The 20,580-nt window shown below is 51.1% G+C and overlaps 1 long non-coding RNA gene and 5 other non-coding genes across 6 annotated transcripts; 1 reads left to right on the top strand and 5 right to left on the bottom strand.

Moving 5' to 3' along the window:
• Positions 1–220: 220 nt before the first annotated feature.
• On the top strand, positions 221–4,030 carry LOC147846282 (uncharacterized). The gene is made up of 2 exons (XR_015478356.1): positions 221–3,869; positions 3,934–4,030. It is a non-coding gene; the product is annotated as an uncharacterized LOC147846282 (long non-coding RNA).
• A 153-nt stretch (positions 4,031–4,183) lies between these two features.
• LOC141379385 (U2 spliceosomal RNA) lies at positions 4,184–4,374 on the bottom strand. Its single transcript, XR_015479286.1, has one exon. It is a non-coding gene; the product is annotated as a U2 spliceosomal RNA (small nuclear RNA).
• Positions 4,375–7,836: 3,462 nt separating this feature from the next.
• LOC147846280 (U2 spliceosomal RNA) lies at positions 7,837–18,717 on the bottom strand. The gene is made up of 3 exons (XR_015478352.2): positions 18,667–18,717; positions 12,455–12,869; positions 7,837–12,392 (listed from the first exon to the last, which is right to left on the bottom strand). It is a non-coding gene; the product is annotated as a U2 spliceosomal RNA (small nuclear RNA).
• Positions 8,141–8,331, bottom strand: LOC141379292 (U2 spliceosomal RNA). Its single transcript, XR_015479285.1, has one exon. It is a non-coding gene; the product is annotated as a U2 spliceosomal RNA (small nuclear RNA).
• LOC147846281 (U2 spliceosomal RNA) lies at positions 12,731–12,915 on the bottom strand. Its single transcript, XR_015479296.1, has one exon. It is a non-coding gene; the product is annotated as a U2 spliceosomal RNA (small nuclear RNA).
• Positions 18,529–18,717, bottom strand: LOC137488404 (U2 spliceosomal RNA). The gene has a single exon (XR_015479307.1). It is a non-coding gene; the product is annotated as a U2 spliceosomal RNA (small nuclear RNA).
• Positions 18,718–20,580: the final 1,863 nt, after the last annotated feature.

Here is a 20,580-nt window from a genome sequence, read left to right as displayed (position 1 = left end):
GCCCAATGAGGGTACTTGAAAAGCCCCTGTTTGAGAGACTTTTCCGACCAAGTCAGTGTAGTTGCCATCCCCCCTTCAGAAGTCCAGACCAGGATTTTGTCTGGGCCGGCCTCGGAGATCAACCTGTCTTCCTTTACCTGCTTGAGCCTTGGGAAAAGACTTCCATGCCCGTATGAGCCACCACAGTCAGCGGGAATCAGTGACTCTTTTTTGGGGCAGCTCCAGCTCTAAAGGAACCCCTGGAAAGGACTTGCATGGCATTTCTTCCATGCCCGCGTGAGCCACCACATCAGTCACTCCTTCTGGGGCAGCTTGAGCTCTTGAAGGAGCCCAAGAAAAGACCTCCAGGGCATTTCTTCCAATCCCAAACGAGCTGCCCCAACTAGCAGGAATCAGTCACTCTTTCTGGGGCAGCCTCAGCTACTTAAGGGACCCCTGGGAAGGACCTCCAGGGTGATTCTTCCATGCCCACTTGAGCCACCACAGTCAGCGGGGAAGGAGTCACTCTTTCTGGGGCAGCTTCAGCTCTAAAGGGACCCCTGGGTAAGACTTGCGGAGGGTTTCTTGAATGCCAAAACGAGCTGCCAGCAACTGGCAGGAATCAGTCACTCTTTCTGGGGCAGCTTGAGCTCTTGAAGGACCCCAAGAAAAGACCTCCAGGGCATTTCTTCCATGCCCAAAGGAGCTGCCCCAACTAGCAGGAATCAGTCACTCTTTGTGGGGTAGCTTCAGCTACTTAAGGGACCATTGGGAAGGACCTCCAGGGTGATTCTTTCATGCCCACTTGAGCCACCACAATCAGCGGGAATCAGTCACTCTTTTTGGGGCAGCTTCAGCTCTAAAGGGAACCCTGGGAAAGACCTCCAGAGAGTTTCTTGCGTGCCCGAACGAGCTGCCAGCAATTGGCAGGAACCAGCCACTCTTTCCGGGGGCAGCTTCAGCTCTGAAGGGAACCCTGGAAAAAGACTTCCAGGGGGCTTCTTGAACGCCCACGCGAGCTGCCAGCTCCTGGCAGGGATCAGTCACTCTTTCTGGGACAGCTTGAGCTCGTGAAGTAGCCCAAGAAAAGACCTCCAGGGTGTTTCTTCCATGCCCACTTGAGCCACCACAGTCGGCGGGGAATCAGTCACTCTTTCCGGGGGCGGCTTCAGCTCAAAATGGACCCCTGGGAAAGACTTCCAGAGGGTTTCTTGAATGCCCTAACGAGCTGCCAGCAACTGGCAGGAATATGTCACTCTTTCCGGGGCAGCTTGATCTCTTGAAGGAGCCCAAGAGAATACCTCCAGGGCATTTCTTCCATGCCCAAACGAGCTGCCAGCAATTGGCAGGAATCAGTCACTCTTTCCGGGGCAGCTTGAGCTCTTGAAGGACCCCAAGAAAAGACCTCCAGGGCATTTCTTCCATGCCCAAAGGAGCTGCCCCAACTGGCAGGAATCAGTCACTCTTTCTGGGGCAGCCTCAGCTACTTAAGGGACCCCTGGGAAGGACCTCCAGGGTGATTCTTCCATGCCCACTTGAGCCACCACAGTCAGCGGGGAAGGAGTCACTCTTTCTGGGGCAGCTTCAGCTCTAAAGGGACCCCTGGGTAAGACTTGTGGAGGGTTTCTTGAATGCCAAAACGAGCTGCCAGCAACTGGCAGGAATCAGTCACTCTTTCTGGGGCAGCTTGAGCTCTTGAAGGACCCCAAGAACAAGACCTCCAGGGCGTTTCTTCCAAGCCCAAACGAGCTGCCACAATAGGCGGGAATCAGTCACTCTTTCTGGGGCAGCTAGACCTCTGGAAGGGCCCCAAGAACAGACCTCCAGGGCGTTTCTTCCATGCCCAAACGTGCTGCCCCAACTAGCAGGAATCAGTCACCCTGTCTGGGGCAGCTTCAGCTGCCCAAGGGACCATTGGGAAGGACGTCCAGGGTGATTCTTCCATGCCCACTTGAGCCACCACAGTCAGCGGGGAAGGAGTCACTCTTTCTGGGGCAGCTTCAGCTCTAAAGGGACCCCTGGGTAAGACTTGCGGAGGGTTTCTTGAATGCCAAAACGAGCTGCCAGCAACTGGCAGGAATCAGTCACTCTTTCTGGGGCAGCTTGAGCTCTTGAAGGGCCCCAAGAACAAGACCTCCAGGGCGTTTCTTCCATGCCCAATTGAGCTGCCACAATAAGCGGGAGTCAGTCACCCTGTCTGGGGCAGCTTCAGCTCCAAAGGGACCCCTGGGTAAGACTTATGGAGGGTTTCTTGAATGCCAAAACAAGCTGCCAGCAACTGCCACAATAGGCGGGAATCAGTCACTCTTTCTGGGGCAGCTAGACCTCTTGAAGGACCCCAAGAACAAGACCTCCAGGGCGTTTCTTCCAAGCCCAAACGAGCTGCCACAATAGGCGGGAATCAGTCACTCTTTCTGGGGCAGCTAGACCTCTGGAAGGGCCCCAAGAACAGACCTCCAGGGCGTTTCTTCCATGCCCAAACGTGCTGCCCCAACTAGCAGGAATCAGTCACCCTGTCTGGGGCAGCTTCAGCTGCCCAAGGGACCATTGGGAAGGACGTCCAGGGTGATTCTTCCATGCCCACTTGAGCCACCACAGTCAGCGGGGAAGGAGTCACTCTTTCTGGGGCAGCTTCAGCTCTAAAGGGACCCCTGGGTAAGACTTGCGGAGGGTTTCTTGAATGCCAAAACGAGCTGCCAGCAACTGGCAGGAATCAGTCACTCTTTCTGGGGCAGCTTGAGCTCTTGAAGGGCCCCAAGAACAAGACCTCCAGGGCGTTTCTTCCATGCCCAATTGAGCTGCCACAATAAGCGGGAGTCAGTCACCCTGTCTGGGGCAGCTTCAGCTCCAAAGGGACCCCTGGGTAAGACTTATGGAGGGTTTCTTGAATGCCAAAACAAGCTGCCAGCAACTGCCACAATAGGCGGGAATCAGTCACTCTTTCTGGGGCAGCTAGACCTCTTGAAGGACCCCAAGAACAAGACCTCCAGGGCGTTTCTTCCAAGCCCAAACGAGCTGCCACAATAGGCGGGAATCAGTCACTCTTTCTGGGGCAGCTAGACCTCTGGAAGGGCCCCAAGAACAGACCTCCAGGGCGTTTCTTCCAAGCCCAAACGAGATGCCTCCACAAGCGGCAATCAGTCACCCTTTCTGGGGCAGCTTCGGCTACTCAAGGGACCAGTGGGAAGGACTTCCAGGGCGATTCTTCCATGCCCACTTGAGCCACCATAATCAGCAGGAATCGGTCACTCTTTCTGGGGTGTGTTTTAGCTCTCAAAAGCGCCCTGGAAGGACTTCCATGGCCACAATTAGCGGGAAACCATCACCTTTTTTAGGGTCAGACCCAGCTCTTAAGGGACCCTTCCATGGGAAGGACTTCCAGAGCCTTTCTTCCAATCCAGCTTGGCCGGAAATCAGTCACCCTTTCCCGGGGATACGCTTAAGCTCCTAAGGGCCCCCCTTTCCGGAGCGTTTTTCCTTGCCCGCACTGGCCTTGACTCTGGCTGGGTAATCTTCACCCTCTCTGGGGGCAAGCACCTGCCCTGTGGGGGACCCTGGAGGAACACCTGTTCTCCAGCAGTGCCCGGGTAGCCCAAACTTAAGCCCGGGAACATTGACTTGGTTAACCGCAGGTGCCAGCCTTGCGTGCCGCTGGTGCCCCAAAGGGGCATGTACCTCTAGGCGCGGGACGTCCCCACACGTAGGCTGGGAGTTGGGGCCCCGGCCCGGCGCTTTGGACCCTGGGTGAATGCGACAGGAGCGGGGGTTTCATGCTTTGCCATTTTTCAAATCCTCTGCACAGCTCTCTGGACCCACCATCCCCCAGGTCAGACTTAGGTCCTGATTGGGAATTATCCTCTCCACAGCTCTCTGGACCCACCATCCCCCAAGTCAGACTTGGGTCCTGATTGGGAATTATCCTCTCCACAGCTCTCTGGACCCACCATCCCCCAGGTCAGACTTAGGTCCTGATTGGGAATTTTGGATGGATTTTTTTTATTTATTTTTTTTTCCTCCCTGAGTTGCAATATGTGCATCGTGGCTCATGGACTAGAATAAGAGGATCCTGCCAAGAGGGTTGTTCATGCTCACTGTCTAAACGAGCGCATAAGACAGATACCTAATCGCAAAGAAGCGCAAGTCCCTACATTCAATCTAACGTTATGTTAAATTTCATGCAATCTAGTTCTGCTGTTCACCGCTTAATGAGTGCACCGTTCCCGGAGGTACTGCAATACCAGGTCGATGCGTGGAGTGGGTGGAGCAAGCCCCTAACCCATCTCCCAGCTGCAAAAATCAATTTAATATATAGTGCCCGGGTAGGGCACGTATCAGATATTAAACTGATAAGAACAGATACTACACTTGATCTTAGCCAAAAGGCCGAGAAGCGATACCCACAAACTGTCAGCAGTAGGAGCCGCAATCTACGCCACAAATAATACAATGTCGGCAAGCATAACAGGTACTAATTTTTAACCCTTAAACCTCCAGCACATTTGCTGACAGACAGACAGACATAACATTTTAGGCTTAACTAAGAGCCGTTGGTGACCAAAAACAAACTCCAAGCTTGAATACGGCAAAGAGACGTGACTATGGGCCGCTGGTGCCCAATGAGGGTACTTGAAAAGCCCCTGTTTGAGAGACTTTTCCGACCAAGTCAGTGTAGTTGCCATCCCCCCTTCAGAAGTCCAGACCAGGATTTTGTCTGGGCCGGCCTCGGAGATCAACCTGTCTTCCTTTACCTGCTTGAGCCTTGGGAAAAGACTTCCATGCCCGTATGAGCCACCACAGTCAGCGGGAATCAGTGACTCTTTTTTGGGGCAGCTCCAGCTCTAAAGGAACCCCTGGAAAGGACTTGCATGGCATTTCTTCCATGCCCGCGTGAGCCACCACATCAGTCACTCCTTCTGGGGCAGCTTGAGCTCTTGAAGGAGCCCAAGAAAAGACCTCCAGGGCATTTCTTCCAATCCCAAACGAGCTGCCCCAACTAGCAGGAATCAGTCACTCTTTCTGGGGCAGCCTCAGCTACTTAAGGGACCCCTGGGAAGGACCTCCAGGGTGATTCTTCCATGCCCACTTGAGCCACCACAGTCAGCGGGGAAGGAGTCACTCTTTCTGGGGCAGCTTCAGCTCTAAAGGGACCCCTGGGTAAGACTTGCGGAGGGTTTCTTGAATGCCAAAACGAGCTGCCAGCAACTGGCAGGAATCAGTCACTCTTTCTGGGGCAGCTTGAGCTCTTGAAGGACCCCAAGAAAAGACCTCCAGGGCATTTCTTCCATGCCCAAAGGAGCTGCCCCAACTAGCAGGAATCAGTCACTCTTTGTGGGGTAGCTTCAGCTACTTAAGGGACCATTGGGAAGGACCTCCAGGGTGATTCTTTCATGCCCACTTGAGCCACCACAATCAGCGGGAATCAGTCACTCTTTTTGGGGCAGCTTCAGCTCTAAAGGGAACCCTGGGAAAGACCTCCAGAGAGTTTCTTGCGTGCCCGAACGAGCTGCCAGCAATTGGCAGGAACCAGCCACTCTTTCCGGGGGCAGCTTCAGCTCTGAAGGGAACCCTGGAAAAAGACTTCCAGGGGGCTTCTTGAACGCCCACGCGAGCTGCCAGCTCCTGGCAGGGATCAGTCACTCTTTCTGGGACAGCTTGAGCTCGTGAAGTAGCCCAAGAAAAGACCTCCAGGGTGTTTCTTCCATGCCCACTTGAGCCACCACAGTCGGCGGGGAATCAGTCACTCTTTCCGGGGGCGGCTTCAGCTCAAAATGGACCCCTGGGAAAGACTTCCAGAGGGTTTCTTGAATGCCCTAACGAGCTGCCAGCAACTGGCAGGAATATGTCACTCTTTCCGGGGCAGCTTGATCTCTTGAAGGAGCCCAAGAGAATACCTCCAGGGCATTTCTTCCATGCCCAAACGAGCTGCCAGCAATTGGCAGGAATCAGTCACTCTTTCCGGGGCAGCTTGAGCTCTTGAAGGACCCCAAGAAAAGACCTCCAGGGCATTTCTTCCATGCCCAAAGGAGCTGCCCCAACTGGCAGGAATCAGTCACTCTTTCTGGGGCAGCCTCAGCTACTTAAGGGACCCCTGGGAAGGACCTCCAGGGTGATTCTTCCATGCCCACTTGAGCCACCACAGTCAGCGGGGAAGGAGTCACTCTTTCTGGGGCAGCTTCAGCTCTAAAGGGACCCCTGGGTAAGACTTGTGGAGGGTTTCTTGAATGCCAAAACGAGCTGCCAGCAACTGGCAGGAATCAGTCACTCTTTCTGGGGCAGCTTGAGCTCTTGAAGGACCCCAAGAACAAGACCTCCAGGGCGTTTCTTCCAAGCCCAAACGAGCTGCCACAATAGGCGGGAATCAGTCACTCTTTCTGGGGCAGCTAGACCTCTGGAAGGGCCCCAAGAACAGACCTCCAGGGCGTTTCTTCCATGCCCAAACGTGCTGCCCCAACTAGCAGGAATCAGTCACCCTGTCTGGGGCAGCTTCAGCTGCCCAAGGGACCATTGGGAAGGACGTCCAGGGTGATTCTTCCATGCCCACTTGAGCCACCACAGTCAGCGGGGAAGGAGTCACTCTTTCTGGGGCAGCTTCAGCTCTAAAGGGACCCCTGGGTAAGACTTGCGGAGGGTTTCTTGAATGCCAAAACGAGCTGCCAGCAACTGGCAGGAATCAGTCACTCTTTCTGGGGCAGCTTGAGCTCTTGAAGGGCCCCAAGAACAAGACCTCCAGGGCGTTTCTTCCATGCCCAATTGAGCTGCCACAATAAGCGGGAGTCAGTCACCCTGTCTGGGGCAGCTTCAGCTCCAAAGGGACCCCTGGGTAAGACTTATGGAGGGTTTCTTGAATGCCAAAACAAGCTGCCAGCAACTGCCACAATAGGCGGGAATCAGTCACTCTTTCTGGGGCAGCTAGACCTCTTGAAGGACCCCAAGAACAAGACCTCCAGGGCGTTTCTTCCAAGCCCAAACGAGCTGCCACAATAGGCGGGAATCAGTCACTCTTTCTGGGGCAGCTAGACCTCTGGAAGGGCCCCAAGAACAGACCTCCAGGGCGTTTCTTCCAAGCCCAAACGAGATGCCTCCACAAGCGGCAATCAGTCACCCTTTCTGGGGCAGCTTCGGCTACTCAAGGGACCAGTGGGAAGGACTTCCAGGGCGATTCTTCCATGCCCACTTGAGCCACCATAATCAGCAGGAATCGGTCACTCTTTCTGGGGTGTGTTTTAGCTCTCAAAAGCGCCCTGGAAGGACTTCCATGGCCACAATTAGCGGGAAACCATCACCTTTTTTAGGGTCAGACCCAGCTCTTAAGGGACCCTTCCATGGGAAGGACTTCCAGAGCCTTTCTTCCAATCCAGCTTGGCCGGAAATCAGTCACCCTTTCCCGGGGATACGCTTAAGCTCCTAAGGGCCCCCCTTTCCGGAGCGTTTTTCCTTGCCCGCACTGGCCTTGACTCTGGCTGGGTAATCTTCACCCTCTCTGGGGGCAAGCACCTGCCCTGTGGGGGACCCTGGAGGAACACCTGTTCTCCAGCAGTGCCCGGGTAGCCCAAACTTAAGCCCGGGAACATTGACTTGGTTAACCGCAGGTGCCAGCCTTGCGTGCCGCTGGTGCCCCAAAGGGGCATGTACCTCTAGGCGCGGGACGTCCCCACACGTAGGCTGGGAGTTGGGGCCCCGGCCCGGCGCTTTGGACCCTGGGTGAATGCGACAGGAGCGGGGGTTTCATGCTTTGCCATTTTTCAAATCCTCTGCACAGCTCTCTGGACCCACCATCCCCCAGGTCAGACTTAGGTCCTGATTGGGAATTATCCTCTCCACAGCTCTCTGGACCCACCATCCCCCAAGTCAGACTTGGGTCCTGATTGGGAATTATCCTCTCCACAGCTCTCTGGACCCACCATCCCCCAGGTCAGACTTAGGTCCTGATTGGGAATTTTGGATGGATTTTTTTTATTTATTTTTTTTTCCTCCCTGAGTTGCAATATGTGCATCGTGGCTCATGGACTAGAATAAGAGGATCCTGCCAAGAGGGTTGTTCATGCTCACTGTCTAAACGAGCGCATAAGACAGATACCTAATCGCAAAGAAGCGCAAGTCCCTACATTCAATCTAACGTTATGTTAAATTTCATGCAATCTAGTTCTGCTGTTCACCGCTTAATGAGTGCACCGTTCCCGGAGGTACTGCAATACCAGGTCGATGCGTGGAGTGGGTGGAGCAAGCCCCTAACCCATCTCCCAGCTGCAAAAATCAATTTAATATATAGTGCCCGGGTAGGGCACGTATCAGATATTAAACTGATAAGAACAGATACTACACTTGATCTTAGCCAAAAGGCCGAGAAGCGATACCCACAAACTGTCAGCAGTAGGAGCCGCAATCTACGCCACAAATAATACAATGTCGGCAAGCATAACAGGTACTAATTTTTAACCCTTAAACCTCCAGCACATTTGCTGACAGACAGACAGACATAACATTTTAGGCTTAACTAAGAGCCGTTGGTGACCAAAAACAAACTCCAAGCTTGAATACGGCAAAGAGACGTGACTATGGGCCGCTGGTGCCCAATGAGGGTACTTGAAAAGCCCCTGTTTGAGAGACTTTTCCGACCAAGTCAGTGTAGTTGCCATCCCCCCTTCAGAAGTCCAGACCAGGATTTTGTCTGGGCCGGCCTCGGAGATCAACCTGTCTTCCTTTACCTGCTTGAGCCTTGGGAAAAGACTTCCATGCCCGTATGAGCCACCACAGTCAGCGGGAATCAGTGACTCTTTTTTGGGGCAGCTCCAGCTCTAAAGGAACCCCTGGAAAGGACTTGCATGGCATTTCTTCCATGCCCGCGTGAGCCACCACATCAGTCACTCCTTCTGGGGCAGCTTGAGCTCTTGAAGGAGCCCAAGAAAAGACCTCCAGGGCATTTCTTCCAATCCCAAACGAGCTGCCCCAACTAGCAGGAATCAGTCACTCTTTCTGGGGCAGCCTCAGCTACTTAAGGGACCCCTGGGAAGGACCTCCAGGGTGATTCTTCCATGCCCACTTGAGCCACCACAGTCAGCGGGGAAGGAGTCACTCTTTCTGGGGCAGCTTCAGCTCTAAAGGGACCCCTGGGTAAGACTTGCGGAGGGTTTCTTGAATGCCAAAACGAGCTGCCAGCAACTGGCAGGAATCAGTCACTCTTTCTGGGGCAGCTTGAGCTCTTGAAGGACCCCAAGAAAAGACCTCCAGGGCATTTCTTCCATGCCCAAAGGAGCTGCCCCAACTAGCAGGAATCAGTCACTCTTTGTGGGGTAGCTTCAGCTACTTAAGGGACCATTGGGAAGGACCTCCAGGGTGATTCTTTCATGCCCACTTGAGCCACCACAATCAGCGGGAATCATTCACTCTTTTTGGGGCAGCTTCAGCTCTAAAGGGAACCCTGGGAAAGACCTCCAGAGAGTTTCTTGCGTGCCCGAACGAGCTGCCAGCAATTGGCAGGAACCAGCCACTCTTTCCGGGGGCAGCTTCAGCTCTGAAGGGAACCCTGGAAAAAGACTTCCAGGGGGCTTCTTGAACGCCCACGCGAGCTGCCAGCTCCTGGCAGGGATCAGTCACTCTTTCTGGGACAGCTTGAGCTCGTGAAGTAGCCCAAGAAAAGACCTCCAGGGTGTTTCTTCCATGCCCACTTGAGCCACCACAGTCGGCGGGGAATCAGTCACTCTTTCCGGGGGCGGCTTCAGCTCAAAATGGACCCCTGGGAAAGACTTCCAGAGGGTTTCTTGAATGCCCTAACGAGCTGCCAGCAACTGGCAGGAATATGTCACTCTTTCCGGGGCAGCTTGATCTCTTGAAGGAGCCCAAGAGAATACCTCCAGGGCATTTCTTCCATGCCCAAACGAGCTGCCAGCAATTGGCAGGAATCAGTCACTCTTTCCGGGGCAGCTTGAGCTCTTGAAGGACCCCAAGAAAAGACCTCCAGGGCATTTCTTCCATGCCCAAAGGAGCTGCCCCAACTGGCAGGAATCAGTCACTCTTTCTGGGGCAGCCTCAGCTACTTAAGGGACCCCTGGGAAGGACCTCCAGGGTGATTCTTCCATGCCCACTTGAGCCACCACAGTCAGCGGGGAAGGAGTCACTCTTTCTGGGGCAGCTTCAGCTCTAAAGGGACCCCTGGGTAAGACTTGTGGAGGGTTTCTTGAATGCCAAAACGAGCTGCCAGCAACTGGCAGGAATCAGTCACTCTTTCTGGGGCAGCTTGAGCTCTTGAAGGACCCCAAGAACAAGACCTCCAGGGCGTTTCTTCCAAGCCCAAACGAGCTGCCACAATAGGCGGGAATCAGTCACTCTTTCTGGGGCAGCTAGACCTCTGGAAGGGCCCCAAGAACAGACCTCCAGGGCGTTTCTTCCATGCCCAAACGTGCTGCCCCAACTAGCAGGAATCAGTCACCCTGTCTGGGGCAGCTTCAGCTGCCCAAGGGACCATTGGGAAGGACGTCCAGGGTGATTCTTCCATGCCCACTTGAGCCACCACAGTCAGCGGGGAAGGAGTCACTCTTTCTGGGGCAGCTTCAGCTCTAAAGGGACCCCTGGGTAAGACTTGCGGAGGGTTTCTTGAATGCCAAAACGAGCTGCCAGCAACTGGCAGGAATCAGTCACTCTTTCTGGGGCAGCTTGAGCTCTTGAAGGGCCCCAAGAACAAGACCTCCAGGGCGTTTCTTCCATGCCCAATTGAGCTGCCACAATAAGCGGGAGTCAGTCACCCTGTCTGGGGCAGCTTCAGCTCCAAAGGGACCCCTGGGTAAGACTTATGGAGGGTTTCTTGAATGCCAAAACAAGCTGCCAGCAACTGCCACAATAGGCGGGAATCAGTCACTCTTTCTGGGGCAGCTAGACCTCTTGAAGGACCCCAAGAACAAGACCTCCAGGGCGTTTCTTCCAAGCCCAAACGAGCTGCCACAATAGGCGGGAATCAGTCACTCTTTCTGGGGCAGCTAGACCTCTGGAAGGGCCCCAAGAACAGACCTCCAGGGCGTTTCTTCCATGCCCAAACGTGCTGCCCCAACTAGCAGGAATCAGTCACCCTGTCTGGGGCAGCTTCAGCTGCCCAAGGGACCATTGGGAAGGACGTCCAGGGTGATTCTTCCATGCCCACTTGAGCCACCACAGTCAGCGGGGAAGGAGTCACTCTTTCTGGGGCAGCTTCAGCTCTAAAGGGACCCCTGGGTAAGACTTGCGGAGGGTTTCTTGAATGCCAAAACGAGCTGCCAGCAACTGGCAGGAATCAGTCACTCTTTCTGGGGCAGCTTGAGCTCTTGAAGGGCCCCAAGAACAAGACCTCCAGGGCGTTTCTTCCATGCCCAATTGAGCTGCCACAATAAGCGGGAGTCAGTCACCCTGTCTGGGGCAGCTTCAGCTCCAAAGGGACCCCTGGGTAAGACTTATGGAGGGTTTCTTGAATGCCAAAACAAGCTGCCAGCAACTGCCACAATAGGCGGGAATCAGTCACTCTTTCTGGGGCAGCTAGACCTCTTGAAGGACCCCAAGAACAAGACCTCCAGGGCGTTTCTTCCAAGCCCAAACGAGCTGCCACAATAGGCGGGAATCAGTCACTCTTTCTGGGGCAGCTAGACCTCTGGAAGGGCCCCAAGAACAGACCTCCAGGGCGTTTCTTCCAAGCCCAAACGAGATGCCTCCACAAGCGGCAATCAGTCACCCTTTCTGGGGCAGCTTCGGCTACTCAAGGGACCAGTGGGAAGGACTTCCAGGGCGATTCTTCCATGCCCACTTGAGCCACCATAATCAGCAGGAATCGGTCACTCTTTCTGGGGTGTGTTTTAGCTCTCAAAAGCGCCCTGGAAGGACTTCCATGGCCACAATTAGCGGGAAACCATCACCTTTTTTAGGGTCAGACCCAGCTCTTAAGGGACCCTTCCATGGGAAGGACTTCCAGAGCCTTTCTTCCAATCCAGCTTGGCCGGAAATCAGTCACCCTTTCCCGGGGATACGCTTAAGCTCCTAAGGGCCCCCCTTTCCGGAGCGTTTTTCCTTGCCCGCACTGGCCTTGACTCTGGCTGGGTAATCTTCACCCTCTCTGGGGGCAAGCACCTGCCCTGTGGGGGACCCTGGAGGAACACCTGTTCTCCAGCAGTGCCCGGGTAGCCCAAACTTAAGCCCGGGAACATTGACTTGGTTAACCGCAGGTGCCAGCCTTGCGTGCCGCTGGTGCCCCAAAGGGGCATGTACCTCTAGGCGCGGGACGTCCCCACACGTAGGCTGGGAGTTGGGGCCCCGGCCCGGCGCTTTGGACCCTGGGTGAATGCGACAGGAGCGGGGGTTTCATGCTTTGCCATTTTTCAAATCCTCTGCACAGCTCTCTGGACCCACCATCCCCCAGGTCAGACTTAGGTCCTGATTGGGAATTATCCTCTCCACAGCTCTCTGGACCCACCATCCCCCAAGTCAGACTTGGGTCCTGATTGGGAATTATCCTCTCCACAGCTCTCTGGACCCACCATCCCCCAGGTCAGACTTAGGTCCTGATTGGGAATTTTGGATGGATTTTTTTTATTTATTTTTTTTTCCTCCCTGAGTTGCAATATGTGCATCGTGGCTCATGGACTAGAATAAGAGGATCCTGCCAAGAGGGTTGTTCATGCTCACTGTCTAAACGAGCGCATAAGACAGATACCTAATCGCAAAGAAGCGCAAGTCCCTACATTCAATCTAACGTTATGTTAAATTTCATGCAATCTAGTTCTGCTGTTCACCGCTTAATGAGTGCACCGTTCCCGGAGGTACTGCAATACCAGGTCGATGCGTGGAGTGGGTGGAGCAAGCCCCTAACCCATCTCCCAGCTGCAAAAATCAATTTAATATATAGTGCCCGGGTAGGGCACGTATCAGATATTAAACTGATAAGAACAGATTTTTCTTTCGAAAAAATTTATTGACAGCGTTTCCCATTTGTTTCTTACATCACAATCATATTTAAAAACATATCTCTTCACTTAGTTTCATTTGAGTACTTAACAGTAAATAAATAAAAATGAATAAATATATACATAAATAAATAAATAAATAAATAAATAAATAAATACTTGCAAAAGTACTTTAAATGAACATAAAATGTCAAGTGTATAGAGGACATGTTTTTTTAAAAAAAAAGGCAAACAAATGAAAGACTAAAAAACAAGCTGTTCAATAAAAATTAAAACGGGTCTAAAAAAGAATCACGGTCTAGTCACCATTTTAACAACGCAGGACTTAGTAAAAATGAATTGAAACATAAAACACACATTTTAAAACATTTCAATACACATTAAAAGACATATGGCACTTAACAAAAACACTTTAAAATCAGGGTTTGTGGAGGAAATAAAAGTGTATGTTGTGCGAAAGTCTTTTGTGTGTGCGTGTGTTATGTAAAAAAAAGTCCTTGGCGTAGATGTTGATAAAAAAAGTGATAAAAACCAGTCCGTTAAAAAATGCATGAAAAGCAATAGTAACAATAAGAAGATAAAATCATTTCTTTGTCCAGGATCGAGGGTGAGTCATACCAAAAAAAAAGTCCATTCACACCAACTCTCCAGGACGGTCACAGCCCCTGTGTTTCAAGGGCATAGCGGAGATCCCCCTCCTCTGGCCTGCTGGCCCGCTGTTCCCGTAGCCAGAGTGGTGAGGGTGCATCTACGGGCGGCCAGGTACGGTGGCGGCCGGGACCTCCTCCGTGCGACCCCGGCCCCCTTGGCCTCTTGTCAAGGTCCGGTACCCCTGTAGCGTGGTTGTTATCAGTCCCTTTGTCCCTTGCAGGGGTACCGTGACCTGCTTCCCCACCAGCAGGTTTCTTGTGACCCAGATGGCATCCTTGATGGCGGTCAGGGTGAGCCAGAGCGATGTAAAGTCCTGTTTTGTCATGTCTTTCACGCCCTGGCCCACCCCATGGATGATAAGGTGGTAGTCCATCTGGGCCCTCCCCGCCGGCAGGTACTGATGATACAGGGGGCCGGTCCTGGCCCACAGGTCCCGCGCAGCGCCGCACTCCCAGAGCAGGTGCCGCACGGTCTCTGGGCATCCACACCCAGGCCGTGGGCAGACGGGGTTTCTGGCCATGCCTCTGGAGTGCATGACCGCCCTGACCGGGAGGATCTCATGTGCCACCATCCACAACAGGTCCTTGTGTCCGTTCTGGAGAGCTGGGTGGGCCGCGTTCCTCCACACTTGTTGGGCCTCACATAATGTGAGGCCCGGGACCCGACTCACCGTCTCTCGATCCTGCACAAGAGAAATGAGAGCCTTGTGGTTAGTTAAAATGGTGACATCGTTAGTCTCTAAAACATACTTCTTTAAAAATTTCTTTATAAAATCATACTCCCTAGGTAAATTAAAAGACACTGGGTACTTAAGGTCCACTGCTAAAACTTTCAGGGTTCTCAGGTAGGACCCCATCCAGAAGCGAGTCATGGCAGCCGTCTTGTTTTCTCTGGATGGGGTCAACGCGTAACTAAAATGCAGGGCGGTGAAGCGGCTGCCTAAAAACAGGTGGGGATCCGGGAGGCCTTTTCCACCATGTTCGGGCTTTTTCTTTAACTCTGTTCTTCTTAGGCGCTCCCACTTGGATCCCCACAGGAAATAAAACACCGCCCTTTCCAACTTCCTGATAAAACGTCTTGGTGGACTAAAAACAGAAGAAACAAGTAAAATGAGTGGTAAAATTACGGATTTAAAAATCAAAATTTTACCCTCCATTGTTAATTTTCGTAACCCCCAGAATCCCAACTTTTGGTTTACCTTTGTTAAAATGTCGTTCCAATTTTGCCCTCCCCCACCCTCTTTGTCAAATTTTACCCCTAAAATTTTAAAATCATTTTCCTTAAAAGTCAGCTCTAGTCCCTCTGTGACGACGTTACCCCACGGCCCGAAGAGCTGGGCCTCGGACTTTTTTCGGTTTAATCTGGCTCCCGAGGCCCGACCGTAGAAATCGGTCAAATCCATAGCTCTTCGGGCCGAGGTGAGGTCTGTCGTTAAAAGGGTAACGTCGTCCATATATAAAACACAAGATGCTGTCAAACCCCCCGGAATTTTAAAACCTGTAATCCATTTATCCCTTCTCAAGAGCTGTGCCAGTGGTTCAATACAAACCACATACAGGAGTGGGGATAACGGACACCCTTGACGGACGCCACTGCAGATATTTACTGCTTTTGTTAAATGCCCATTTACAATGATTTTGCTGACAAGGTCGTTGTACAGCAGTCCCACCCATGCTAAAAATCTTCCCGGGAACCCCATTTTTTCCAGTACTTGTAACAAGTACTGGTGCGAGACTCTGTCAAATGCTTTTTCAAAATCTAAATTTACCACGGCTAGACGAATGTTTCTGTCTCTCGCGTAACAGATGGCATCTCGGATCAGCAATAGGCTGTCCGTGATCTTCCTCCCGGGCACAGCACAGGCTTGATCCGGGTGGATTACATCCTCTAAAACTGTCGACATCCTTGTCGCTAAAATCTTTGTAAAAAATTTATAATCAGTGTTTAAAAGAGTAATTGGTCGCCAATTTTTTAAAATTGTCTTGTCATCTTTTTTAAAAAGCAGAGAAACTATTCCTAATCTAAAATCCGCAGGTAGTTTGTTAAAATTTTCAAATTCATTAAAAACAGTCAGTAAAACCCCAGCTAAAATGTCCCAGAAACATTGATAAAACTCCAGGGGAAGACCGTCCATTCCTGGAGACTTCCCCTTTTTAAAACTTTTAAGAGCTTTATCTAAATCTTCTTTCTTAAAATCTTGGGTTAAAACTGAATGTTTTTCTTTTTGTACTTTTTTGTCTAAAAAATTTAAAACCTCATTTGAAGCGTCCTCGTGTACTATTTTTTTCCCATATAAGTTTTCGTAAAACTTTTCGACTTCTTTTAAAACCCCCTCTGTGGTATTTAAAATAGTCCCCTCGTCGTTTTTTATCTTTGATATCCCCCCTCCCTTTGTGATTATTTTTTTAAAAAAATATCTTGTACACTTTTCATTTTCTTCAATTTTTTTCTCTTTTGCTCTTAAAATCACTCCCCTGCTATTTTCCTCTGCTAAAACCAACATCTCTTTTTTAACTTCTTTAATTTCGTTGTTAAAATCAAAGCCCATGTTTAAAAGGTTAAAATATCTTTGTAAACGTTTTTGCAGCCCCAACATGCGTTTTTTCCTTTTGTTTTTTCTCTGTTTTCCTATTTTTTTAAAATATGTTTTTGTCCTCCCTTTAACCATTTCCCACCACTGTGCTCGTGTATCATAAAAGTCCTGGAGGGTCTGCCATTGGCTGAACTGCTCCCTATATCCTTTAACCACTTCCTCCTCTTCCAACAGGGAGCAGTTCAGCTTCCACAGCCCTCCGCCTATCGTCACACCAGGGGGAAGTGAAAGAGTGCAGGATAGTATTGTGTGATCAGAAAAAAAGGTGGGGGTCAATGTAGCATCCACGGGCGGGAAATCTCTTGTAAAAATATAGTCTATTCGAGAGGCACTGGTGCTGTCACTACTGAACCAAGTGAAGCCTTCCTCTCTTGGATGCACTTGTCTAAAACAGTCAACTAATTTAAAATCTTTAACTAAACTGTTTAAAAGAGTTGATGTTTTGTCCAATTTAAAATCTGCCTTTTTCCTGTCTTTCTGTGTTAGAATACAATTAAAATCCCCTGCCACCACTAGGGGAGGTTTACCAAGCATGTGGGGCTGCAAGTCTTCTAAAAGTTCATATCTCTCGTTTTTATCAGTGTGTCCGTATATATTTAAAACATTAAAATCTCTTCCTAAAAAAGTCAGTGTTACTAAAAAGGCCCGCCCATCTCTCACCACAGTGGTACCCTTCACCAGAATGTTGGGATTGTTTATTAAAATTGCGACCCCATCATTTTTGTTTTGGTTCGATCCGCTCCATAGGGAGGGACCTGGGGTCCACACGTCTTCCCACTTTCTGTAATTAGAGATAAAGGGTAAGGCACATTCTTGTAATAAAAACACGTCAGACTTTAAGAGTTTTAAAAAAGATAAAACGCTTTGTGCTCGAATGGGGCTCCTCACACTTCTCACATTAATAGTGGAAATAGTAAGGGCCATGAGCAGATGAAAAGGGGATATGAACATTTAAAAGAGTTACAGTTAGTTTACAAAGATATCAATGGTTTTAAAAACAAGATAAAAATCAGGTTATGTCTTGTTGCATCTGCTCTTCACCTATCCCAACAGGTGTTGGGTCAGGGGAGGAGATGCTAACCACTTCAGAAGCCACAGAGAAGACCTCTTGTGGCTCCTTCGGTGATGATGATCTTAGCTTTACATGCAGAAATGAAACTCCATTAGGAGAACCTAAGGGCCATGAACGGTCTAGATCTTCCGATTTGGAACTATCTAGCCGCTCTGAAGCCCTTAGTCTTTTCTCCTCCATTTCTAGAGGAGATCTCGCAGCCCGTTTCTGCATCTGAGCATAAGGAAGTGAACACTGAGTTTCACTTTGACTAGCGTCAACACTTGCCTCAGAGACGGTGAGGAGAGAGGAAGCCGTTTCCTCCTCCTCATTGGCTGTTACATTTTGTGTCACACTTTGTTGGGGAGGGGCTTCCTCCCTCTGTTCAAATAAAATGGGTGACTCCGCCCCTATGGCCGCCCCATTTCCTTCTTCCTGGCCGGTTCCTGTGGCTGGCAGGGAATTTCCCGCCAAAACCACAGGGACCGCCTCCTCCCTTTGTTCAACCATGCTTGCTTGTGGGGCGGCCATTTTGTTGTTTTTCAGCTTGTTGGCAAAGCTTTTTGGGCAATCTCTGAAGAGATGGTTTTCTTCTCCACACAGATTGCACCGCCTGCCATTGGTGCACTGCTCAAAACTGTGACCAACTTCTCTGCACTTCCCACAGATTAACTCCTGGCATGCTTCAGCGAGATGCCCATTCTTCCCACACTTTCTGCACAATTTGGGCATCCCCTGATAATGAATGTAGCCCCTGTTCTCTCCAAGCACAATCATTGAGGGCAGATGTCTCAGGCCCTGGTAGCCCCCGGCATCTTCCCATTGTTTAATGGGAATTCGCCAGGAGCAATTCCAGATGCCATCCTCATCTAGCACCTTGACTGGCTGGCCTCGAACAGTGCAATATCTGCCCAGCCACACACAAATGTCATCTCCAGTAACTGTTTCATTAAACATTCTGACAATCACAGTTTTAAGTGTGTTGTCAGAAAGTTTTTCCACAGTAAACATGGAAAACTGGATCTTAACCGCATCAAACCTTTGCCAGAAGTCATTTAATAGGGAAGCAGCTCTAAAACTAACATCAAATCCTTTTCCTAGAGGCAGAGTCACTATACAATTCAGGTCTTCAGGTCTAAAATTTAAGGTTTTTTGTATCAGCTTCCTGGAGAAGTCCAGTCTGGACATCTCCAGGAGCTTACCATTTTTTTCTTTTAATAAAAAGCGTACGCTGTGGTGCCTCCTCACGCCGGCACGAGCAGCCGACATGGTGGAGGCACCAACAGCTTAAAACACACTAAAACACTAAAACCACAATAAATAGCCAATAAATACTTAAAACGTCTTACCTTAAAAAGTGCAATTCCTTTACCTCTCAAGGGTTGAGAGCTCACAACACAGGGGTAATTGTGAGCCAGGAAACCTCCAAGAGGCGATCGCTGTCACTGCCCGCGAGGTAAGCCCAAGTATAATACTGATAAGAACAGATACTACACTTGATCTTAGCCAAAAGGCCGAGAAGCGATACCCACAAACTGTCAGCAGTAGGAGCCGCAATCTACGCCACAAATAATACAATGTCGGCAAGCATAACAGGTACTAATTTTTAACCCTTAAACCTCCAGCACATTTGCTGACAGACAGACAGACATAACATTTTAGGCTTAACTAAGAGCCGTTGGTGACCAAAAACAAACTCCAAGCTTGAATACGGCAAAGAGACGTGACTATGGGCCGCTGGTGCCCAATGAGGGTACTTGAAAAGCCCCTGTTTGAGAGACTTTTCCGACCAAGTCAGTGTAGTTGCCATCCCCCCTTCAGAAGTCCAGACCAGGATTTTGTCTGGGCCGGCCTCGGAGATCAACCTGTCTTCCTTTACCTGCTTGAGCCTTGGGAAAAGACTTCCATGCCCGTATGAGCCACCACAGTCAGCGGGAATCAGTGACTCTTTTTTGGGGCAGCTCCAGCTCTAAAGGAACCCCTGGAAAGGACTTGCATGGCATTTCTTCCATGCCCGCGTGAGCCACCACATCAGTCACTCCTTCTGGGGCAGCTTGAGCTCTTGAAGGAGCCCAAGAAAAGACCTCCAGGGCATTTCTTCCAATCCCAAACGAGCTGCCCCAACTAGCAGGAATCAGTCACTCTTTCTGGGGCAGCCTCAGCTACTTAAGGGACCCCTGGGAAGGACCTCCAGGGTGATTCTTCCATGCCCACTTGAGCCACCACAGTCAGCGGGGAAGGAGTCACTCTTTCTGGGGCAGCTTCAGCTCTAAAGGGACCCCTGGGTAAGACTTGTGGAGGGTTTCTTGAATGCCAAAACGAGCTGCCAGCAACTGGCAGGAATCAGTCACTCTTTCTGGGGCAGCTTGAGCTCTTGAAGGACCCCAAGAACAAGACCTCCAGGGCGTTTCTTCCAAGCCCAAACGAGCTGCCACAATAGGTGGGAATCAGTCACTCTTTCTGGGGCAGCTAGACCTCTGGAAGGGCCCCAAGAACAGACCTCCAGGGCGTTTCTTCCATGCCCAAACGTGCTGCCCCAACTAGCAGGAATCAGTCACCCTGTCTGGGGCAGCTTCAGCTGCCCAAGGGACCATTGGGAAGGACGTCCAGGGTGATTCTTCCATGCCCACTTGAGCCACCACAGTCAGCGGGGAAGGAGTCACTCTTTCTGGGGCAGCTTCAGCTCTAAAGGGACCCCTGGGTAAGACTTGCGGAGGGTTTCTTGAATGCCAAAACGAGCTGCCAGCAACTGGCAGGAATCAGTCACTCTTTCTGGGGCAGCTTGAGCTCTTGAAGGGCCCCAAGAACAAGACCTCCAGGGCGTTTCTTCCATGCCCAATTGAGCTGCCACAATAAGCGGGAGTCAGTCACCCTGTCTGGGGCAGCTTCAGCTCCAAAGGGACCCCTGGGTAAGACTTATGGAGGGTTTCTTGAATGCCAAAACAAGCTGCCAGCAACTGCCACAATAGGCGGGAATCAGTCACTCTTTCTGGGGCAGCTAGACCTCTTGAAGGACCCCAAGAACAAGACCTCCAGGGCGTTTCTTCCAAGCCCAAACGAGCTGCCACAATAGGCGGGAATCAGTCACTCTTTCTGGGGCAGCTAGACCTCTGGAAGGGCCCCAAGAACAGACCTCCAGGGCGTTTCTTCCATGCCCAAACGTGCTGCCCCAACTAGCAGGAATCAGTCACCCTGTCTGGGGCAGCTTCAGCTGCCCAAGGGACCATTGGGAAGGACGTCCAGGGTGATTCTTCCATGCCCACTTGAGCCACCACAGTCAGCGGGGAAGGAGTCACTCTTTCTGGGGCAGCTTCAGCTCTAAAGGGACCCCTGGGTAAGACTTGCGGAGGGTTTCTTGAATGCCAAAACGAGCTGCCAGCAACTGGCAG

The sequence above is a fragment of the Danio rerio genome, chromosome 2, assembly GCF_052040795.2.
Source record: "Danio rerio strain M-AB ecotype USA chromosome 2, GRCz13ab, whole genome shotgun sequence".
NCBI classification, from domain to species: Eukaryota; Metazoa; Chordata; class Actinopteri; order Cypriniformes; family Danionidae; genus Danio; species Danio rerio.
The sequence above is the reverse complement of the archived record's forward strand: the minus strand, read 5'-3'. Positions and strand labels throughout refer to the sequence as shown.